General features: G+C 43.6%; 1 pseudogene; it reads right to left on the bottom strand.

Moving 5' to 3' along the window:
- Positions 1-8,183, bottom strand: part of LOC130405621 (phosphatidylinositol 3,4,5-trisphosphate 5-phosphatase 2A-like) — a 28,066-nt pseudogene that overhangs the window by 18,975 nt on the left and 908 nt on the right.

Below are 8,183 nucleotides of genomic sequence, written 5' to 3' on the forward strand. Positions count from 1 at the left end.
GATATTACATTTCCCCCCTGATAAAAAAAATAACGTTTCAGCCCCTTGATTCACCCCCACACTTGATCTCTTAATGATCATCTTGTTATGCAGTTTCTGGCCGTCCTTAAAACTTGTGCCAAAACTTGTGTTTTGGCATCGATAATCGACAGAATAGACAGACCCACACTTAAGACACACACACAAATATGTACAAGCAAGCATGAACGCATGCATATACACACACAGTGTGTGTGTGCATGCATATGTGTGTCCGCCATACGCTCACACATACACAGGCATGCACACACAAACACACAGCAGAATTTGCTTTGTCAGCTACGGTTCGTTTCACAAGCATATTGTCGCCAGTTCAACAATTTCCATAAAAGAGAAACATCATCAGCCTACAGCAGGGCTATCTGATAAGGGAACAGCTTCTGGCCGGTGTGGTGATGGTATTCAATCTTTGTAAACTTAAGGGTCCCCAAAGGGAGAGGTTTGGTGGGCCAAACACATGCCATAAAGAAGGCAGATCTACCAAGCCAACACAAAAATACACACCCGCACAAACCCCCTTCCAACAGGCCCTTTATTATCTGTGCAATGTGCTTTTCAACAGGATGTGGTGTCTGCCTTCAGAGAGGGGGGTCTCCGGCAGAACGGAAGACTTGTGAATGCATGGAGACAGCCGAGAGCGAGAGAATGTGCGAGGGGTCGAGAGAGAGGTAGAGAGACAGAGAGACATTGACGAAAATGAATGACAATGTGTGTGTGAGTGAAACGAGGACATGTAAAAGGTGTATTCATCATTCATCATTCATTCACCATGCCCCCACCATCGCATGGCCTGTGTTGCTACACAGCCTGACTTCTATGCTTAGCATATTACCAATGTTTTCTTTACCACAAAATCTTTCACTAGCAGATACACAACGGCACCTATGCAACAACTCATCTCAGGTAGGTATCTCTTTACAAAACATGTCATTGGGGCGTTTTTGAAGGGGGTGGGGATACCTCTCAGTGGGTGTTTCTGGTCCAGTGGGGGTGGAAGTGGAAGCAGTGCGGGGTGGGTGGGGGGGCTTCTCATCCTCCCCATCTGTCAAAGGGACAATCGGAAATTAAACATCTCAGGATCAATTGCAGAGCACAGGAAGTAAATGTGTGTGCGTGTGTGTGTGTGTGTGTGTGTGTGTGTGTGTGTGTGTGTGTGTGTGTGTGTGTGTGTGTGTGTGTGTGTGTGTGTGTGTGTGTGTGTGTGTGTGTGTGTGTGTGTGTGTGTGTGTGTGTGAGAAAGACAGAGTGAGGGAGAAAGATCAAGATGGAGAGAGAGAGAAGGAGACACTGAGACATAAGAAATTGGAGAGTGATAAAGAGAGCAAGAGAGAGAAGAGAGACAGACATACACAAAGAGAGATGAGAAAGAGAGATAGAGATACTTGCACAGTTGATGGAACAGGGAGAGAGTATTAGTATGCACCTGAATAGTCCCGGTCATCGCTGAGTGCACTCTCTTCTCTGTCCACAGGGTAGAGCAGAGTGGAGACCAGACCTTGGCTGGGCTGGAGGTACAGCAGCACCAACTCTGGCAGGGTCTTGAACCGCTTCGGCTGAACACCCTGGGACGTCTGAGAGGGAGGGAGGGAGGGGGAGATGGAGAGAGAGAGGGAGGGGGAGATGGAGAGAGAGAAAAAGAGAGAGAGGGAGGGGGGGGAGAGAGAGAGAGATAGAGAGAGGGAGAGAGATAGAGAGGGGGAGAGAGAGAGAGAGAGAGAGAGAGAGAGAGAGAGAGAGAGAGAGAGAGAGAGAATAAAAAAAGAGATGAAAAGACAATGATGAAATAAAGAGATTAAAAACTAAATGGAATGAGAGATCAAAATAGTCATACAAAAAAAACTTTTTTGTTTTTTACCTTAGCGATAACATAGAAATATCACAACCTGATTGAAGTAAATCGTGATCCTGATTATGAAAACAAAACATTAAAAGTTGCCATGACATTCCTCAGGCCTTGAACACTACAGTGGGCTTTTGGGGCTGTACGTGGTGTGCAAGCCAATCCAGCCCAAGTGGAGCCAGAGGCGCTTTAAAGGCTTGTGACTAAGGGAGGACTGTGGCTTCACCCAGACATCATCACAAGCCGCTCTGACATACGCCTGCACTGGGGCGGCAGGGCGAGGTGCTGCTGCTGGTGGTGGTTCATAGATAGATTAAGGACAGTGTGTGTGTGTGTGTGTGTGTGTGTGTGTGTGTGTGTGTGTGTGTGTGTGTGTGTGTGTGTGTGTGTGTGTGTGTGTGCAAAAAGAACTGGGGGGGACTTCACAGCTGTTGGGCACAAAGCACAATGAGACAGCTGTGTGTGTGTGTGTGTGTGTGTGTGTGTGTGTGTGTGTGTGTGTGTGTGTGTGTGTGTGTGTGTGTGTGTGTGTGTGTGTGTGTGTGTGTGTGTGTGTGTGTGTGTGTGTGTGTGTGTGTGAACTACAAACATCAGCACATGCCTGCTGCTACTAAAGCGTGCTGTTTTTTCTGTGCACACTGTAATACACTTACATTTACCCCACATATATACAGACAGACAGACAGCCACGCCCCCACTAGTGTGACCCAATGAGGAGGCCACAGAGATGCAGAGCAGTCTCACAAGGCAGTGTGTGATTGGGTCCCACAGACACAACACCATCAGCAAAACAGCGTGAGCATGCGCATGACTTATCAAGAAGACGTATCCGTGGAGACTAATCTGGCACTGATGAAGAAGTGATATTGCCGCGTCTACCAAATGCCTTGTTTAAAGTGGTTGTCCTTACGTTCAAAAGCTTGACCACAGACAACAGTTCTAGCATTGGCTGTGTGTGTGTCTGTGTACGTGTTACATCTGTGTGTTATACCTGGACAGCTAGAAAGCCCTCTTCATCTGGGAGGATCCGGTATGTGTGGACATGCTTCTGAAACCTGGAGAGCAACCCAAAGGAGACACAAAAACATGAGGTCATTGTTCCATCGGGCCTTCATGGAAATTCCTTTATCGAATGATGTGTGTGGGTTGTGTTAGTGTTAGTAGTGAGGGACAGTTTGTCGGCGTGCGCGCGTGCGTGTGCGTGTGTGTGTGTGTGTGTGTGTGTGTGTGTGTGGTGTGCATGCGTGGGGTAGGGGGGAGGTATCAACCTGTTACTGTCTATCATGACAGCAGGCACGTGTTTGCCTAGTATTGTAATGGTACATTAGAAGAAAAGAGACAAATAAAATGACCGGAGAACATAAAGTGCCTGATTGGTATGTATATATATATATATATATATATATATATATATATATAGATAAACGTGGGTTGAATATGAAACTATCTAGAACTAAAACCCTCTCATAATCACAAGGTGCCAAGTACCTCTGGACACTTATCTAAGTACTAGTAGATCTGTGGTTCTATGAGCCTGAAGAAATGAATATCTTGGATGATAGGACAGAGAGCACAACAAGCTCAGTATGGTTGTGACGCGAGTGCACACATTAGGACCAACCGTAACAGCGGATGGCTGCATTGCACATGCAAAACCCCACTGCATCCTGTATTTGCATGTGTATGTGTGTGTTTGTGCGCATGACATGTGGTTGTAGTTGTGGGTGTGGGTGTGTTGTGAGATTTAGTTTAAGATTTAGTTGTTTGGAAGCTGAATAACTTTGGTAGATCGTTGAGTCACTCGGCCGCATTTTAGTTGTTGCATTATAAAGCATAGAATATAAACAATGAAAAAAAAACGCTCTCGAAGTAGCTCTGCTATTCGCTGGGGAGAGATTGGGGACTAGATGTGGTTACTGTAAGAACACCACCCAGCTGAAGGTGTGTGTTTGGGAGTTGGGGGGGTTGTGCTAGAGAAATAGAATGAACGTTGGGGGAAGGATAATGAGGAGAGGCTGATCTCAACGTTGCATCAATTAACAATATGAAACCCAATACACGTTAAAGTTCAGTTCCAGGCCCTCTCAATATACAAATAATGTACCTGACGACAAGACACCATTAGACATTGCATTTCTGGTCACGATGGCCACCCAAATGCTTTGCAAATCATTCACCCGCCCATGGCAAAGTCCCAACATGACAGGTGCAGACTCTTCGTGCTCCGGGAGCACTCAAAGCGTTGCGATGAAACAGGCGCATCGAATCAGCCACCTCAGAATCCTTGGTTTAATAAAATCACACTTATAACCTCCGCCGTAGCGTCGACATTGTCCACATGTCAGATTGCCTATTATGATCTGATACTTTGGATCTCATCCATCTGAGAACAGCAGATGGACGAATAGTCAAATAGTGACTACCACGGCCTCAGCTCTGGAAACGAAAAAGCAGAGCCAGAAACTGACCCCGCCATTGTCAGTATCGTCTGCGCGCGCGTGTGTGTGTGTGTTCGTGTGTGTGTGTGTGTGTTTCCTGCTTGGAGGAGGAAACACACAACTGCTGAGATTTCATTCTTTGTGTCTTAGGGGGTAAATAGTATTGTCTAAGAAGCAGCTAACTTGTAACTGAAATAGCCAAGGAGATACAGCCGAGAGAGAAAAATAAGAGGCCCAAGGCTCGAAGGTTGTGCGTGTGCAAGTGTAAGTGTAATTGTAGTGTGGTGTGTGTGTGTGTGTGTGTGTGTGTGTGTGTGTGTGTGTGTGTGTGTGTGTGTGTGTGTGTGTGTGTGGTGTTGTAAACAATGGTGTTGAATGTGGTGTTGAAGGTAAGGACTGCTTAGCTGACTTCCTGTATCCCAAGTTTGTTTGCAGGACCATCTCCTCTCCTCCCAACAACACAGGCAACAGCTGTGGGCAAAACACCCGCACTCCTCCCACTCTAGGGAGGCTCATACAGCATACAGCAAACCTCATGCCAACTTATAACAGGACTTAATAACAAGACCTCCAATCCTCTGTCTGTCTGTGCCAGTACCCCAACCCATGTCCATGCTAGAAGAGATAGTGTTAAGAGAAATATTTCACTACATTTCCTACTCGTCATATATATCAGCCATGCATGTCCTCCAGAAAAGAGGCTTTATAGGCACCCTTTTGACATTAGCATTTCTAAAATGGTTTGCCGTATGAGTGGGATGTATCGAAGTGCTCAGTGAAAGTGCATGAAAAATCAATTTAAAAAAAATGGGTCTTTCTAAAGTGACTGATACAATTCCATTGCAGTGCTGCTGCCCTGTAGTTTAGAGTTAAGCCTTGTGTATTGAGTTCTGAAGATTGGAATGTGGCCAGATATGCGAGTATTTTGATCATTCAATTCCCGCCCTCAGGAAACTACTGATAGTAGGTGACGTGTTTAAACGTGTGTTCTCTCTCTCTCTCTCTCCCTCTCTCTCTCTCTCTCTCTGTCTCTCTCTCTCTCTCTCTCTCTCTCATCTCTACCTCTCTCTCTCTCTCTCCTCTCTCTCTTCGTCCTCTCGCTCTCCGCTCTCTCCTCTCCTCTCTCTCTCTCTCTCTCTCTCTCTCACCTCTCTCTCTCTCTCTGTTTTAACTTTAGGCCGACAATTAAAAAAAAACAAGGTAACAAGAAGGTAACAAGACCTATCTGGTACAGGCCTCCTTTAAATCCTAACGTAACAAGAACCTATCTGGTACAGGCCTCCCTTTAAAATCCTAACGTAACAAGAACCTATCTGGTACAGGCCTCCTTTAAATTGTGTCGCCGTTGACGGGTCTGGAATCCTCAAAAACCACCATTAAATTAACCTCAACTTCCTGAATGCTGTTCCGCTCGGGATTGTCAGCCAAAGCCCTATGGAGCAGAAGCTTTATAGTCTGCAGGATATCTTTTAACTGTATAGCTGCCTTTTTTTATTTTTTTTTACTCCTAATGGTTTTTCAAAATCAATTTCCAATGAAGGAAATTGATTGTCAAATTAATAAAGATTAGCAAGAAGCAGACAGACACACACACACACACACACACACACACACACACACACACACACACACACACACCACACACACACACACACACACACACACACACACACACACACACACACACACACACACACACACACACAATTATTACCAGATAATTGTACTTTAATGTATTGTTATGTGTTATCGATTCGTAGAAGGCTTCTGTTTTTGCCTACGCCTTCTCTGGTCAAAACAAATGCAAAGATGTGTAGTAGGCCTATTGGTAGATCCAGACAGAGACCGAGAGTACTATATATATGCATTTACAACCTAGAGAAACACTTAAGCTACATTGTTAGTGAGCCAAATAAAAGATCCAGAAAGAATTGACTCGATTAGACTGAGGGAAGTTAATTAAAACTATGTGTCTTTCTCTACATGCTATGCCTATATATATGATCAAATATCCTTCATAGGGAATAAAAAAGGACAAGAGGTGGTAACCAACTACCTCATGGAACAAGCTTGGAGAAAACACAAAGTGAAAGCATGCAATCAAGAGAGGGTAAGAGATGACAGCAGAAGGAGAGGGTGGAGGAGTGAATCAGGAAACGGCTGATGCATGGAAGCAAGGATGGAATGCCGTCGTTGATCAGAGTTGGTCAAGCCTGAGCACAATTGATACGGTCACCTGGCTGCTAGCTAAATCTCAGCAAGAGATCTACGGTACACTATGATTTATCCCAAATCCACAATGCACTCACTAGGGTACTATCCACACACACTCCACAGACCCTCCACAGCATCCACTATACGCTCTAAGAAACATCCTAGCGGTGCCGGCTCGTCATGCCAGGTTATTACTTGAACCCTAGTGTCTACGGACTACATGTAGACATAGTGGAAACATTAAGACAATGAACTTCAAACTTTCCTCACCATCCATCCATTTTCTGACCTTTTTATCAAATGTGCTTTAAAGAATCGCTTCAGTAGTGCTAGTATAAGTGTGCTTGGCAGTATAAGGAAATTGGGTAATACATTACAATTTGGGCAAGTAGCGCTAAAGACATTATGAACCGACTCAGCAAGATGAGTACATTTTTTGCATAAAGCTAAATTAAATTAAATAGTCACTTCAAAATGCAAATATACACACTCACATCCACACCAACTATAGGTTTGTAGCCTATTAATATGAAGCCTATATATCTGTGGAAAGTTGTAGTTTGTTGTCTCAAGTTCATCTGAATATAAAGAATTCATTTTAAATTATTATTTTGTCATAAAAATAGTCAATGTCTTGAAGCAATTTTTGCATTACTGCCCCTAAAAGTACATTTCTGTATTTTAACGAATGCAAATGTTAACAAGCACTGTACATTTCATTATTATAGCACTTTGAATGAAATGCGTAAAAATATTGATGCTTGGTTCATGTTGACATTTTAATTGAGCTACCTATCTGGCTTACAATGTTAACGTCATTGTCTAGTCAACTTGTCAGCTCATAAGCAGGGACAGTATATACACAATGAACTGTGGTTTTTATTTTGGTTCATGTTATTGAATGTATACCTACGCTAATGAAGGGCAATTCATAATTTAAGAGTGACCTACACAGTGAATGGACACAACAAGTAATGATTGACCGAGTAGGTCTAATTCATTACAGTGCAGGTAAAACCAAGGAGGCTGGGGACGTCGCCAAACCCAGAACCTTTCATCTGGGAGTTGACCACCATGCAACCATAGGTGGAGGCACCAATCATAGTCTTTGAATTTGAAAATAATTCCCTACTAGATCAATTGATAAATACCGTAAACCTATTGTCTAATCTTACAAGAAAAGTAACACTGTAGCCCTCTTTGTAGTTTTACCCCTAAGACGATGGCCTGATGACACTTAGAACAAGATAAAATATGATGAAAACAAGATGATACGGTAACACAATGCTATTTATCCAGGCGATATGATTTGTTGATTCGATCTCCAATAATCCCGTGTCATGAAATTGTGTGAACCACACACACACAACAGAGACAGAGACAGAGACAGAGACAACGAGACAGACAGACAGACAGACAGACAGACAGACAGACAGACAGACAGACAGACAGAGAGAGAGAGAGAGAGTCTTCGTAATGAGTCACAGAAATTGCAGTTTATAAAATATATTTCGGTATACATATTAACACTGGTTAGGATATGGCCAATAATGACAAAAATAGGTCCATAAAATGTCCTATCTGTTGCAATAAGCTAATTTACCATGAACTCTATGAAATTATCGTCAGTTTATACGAATATGCCATTCTGT

The sequence above is a fragment of the Gadus chalcogrammus genome, chromosome 16, assembly GCF_026213295.1.
Source record: "Gadus chalcogrammus isolate NIFS_2021 chromosome 16, NIFS_Gcha_1.0, whole genome shotgun sequence".
Classification (NCBI taxonomy): Eukaryota; Metazoa; Chordata; class Actinopteri; order Gadiformes; family Gadidae; genus Gadus; species Gadus chalcogrammus.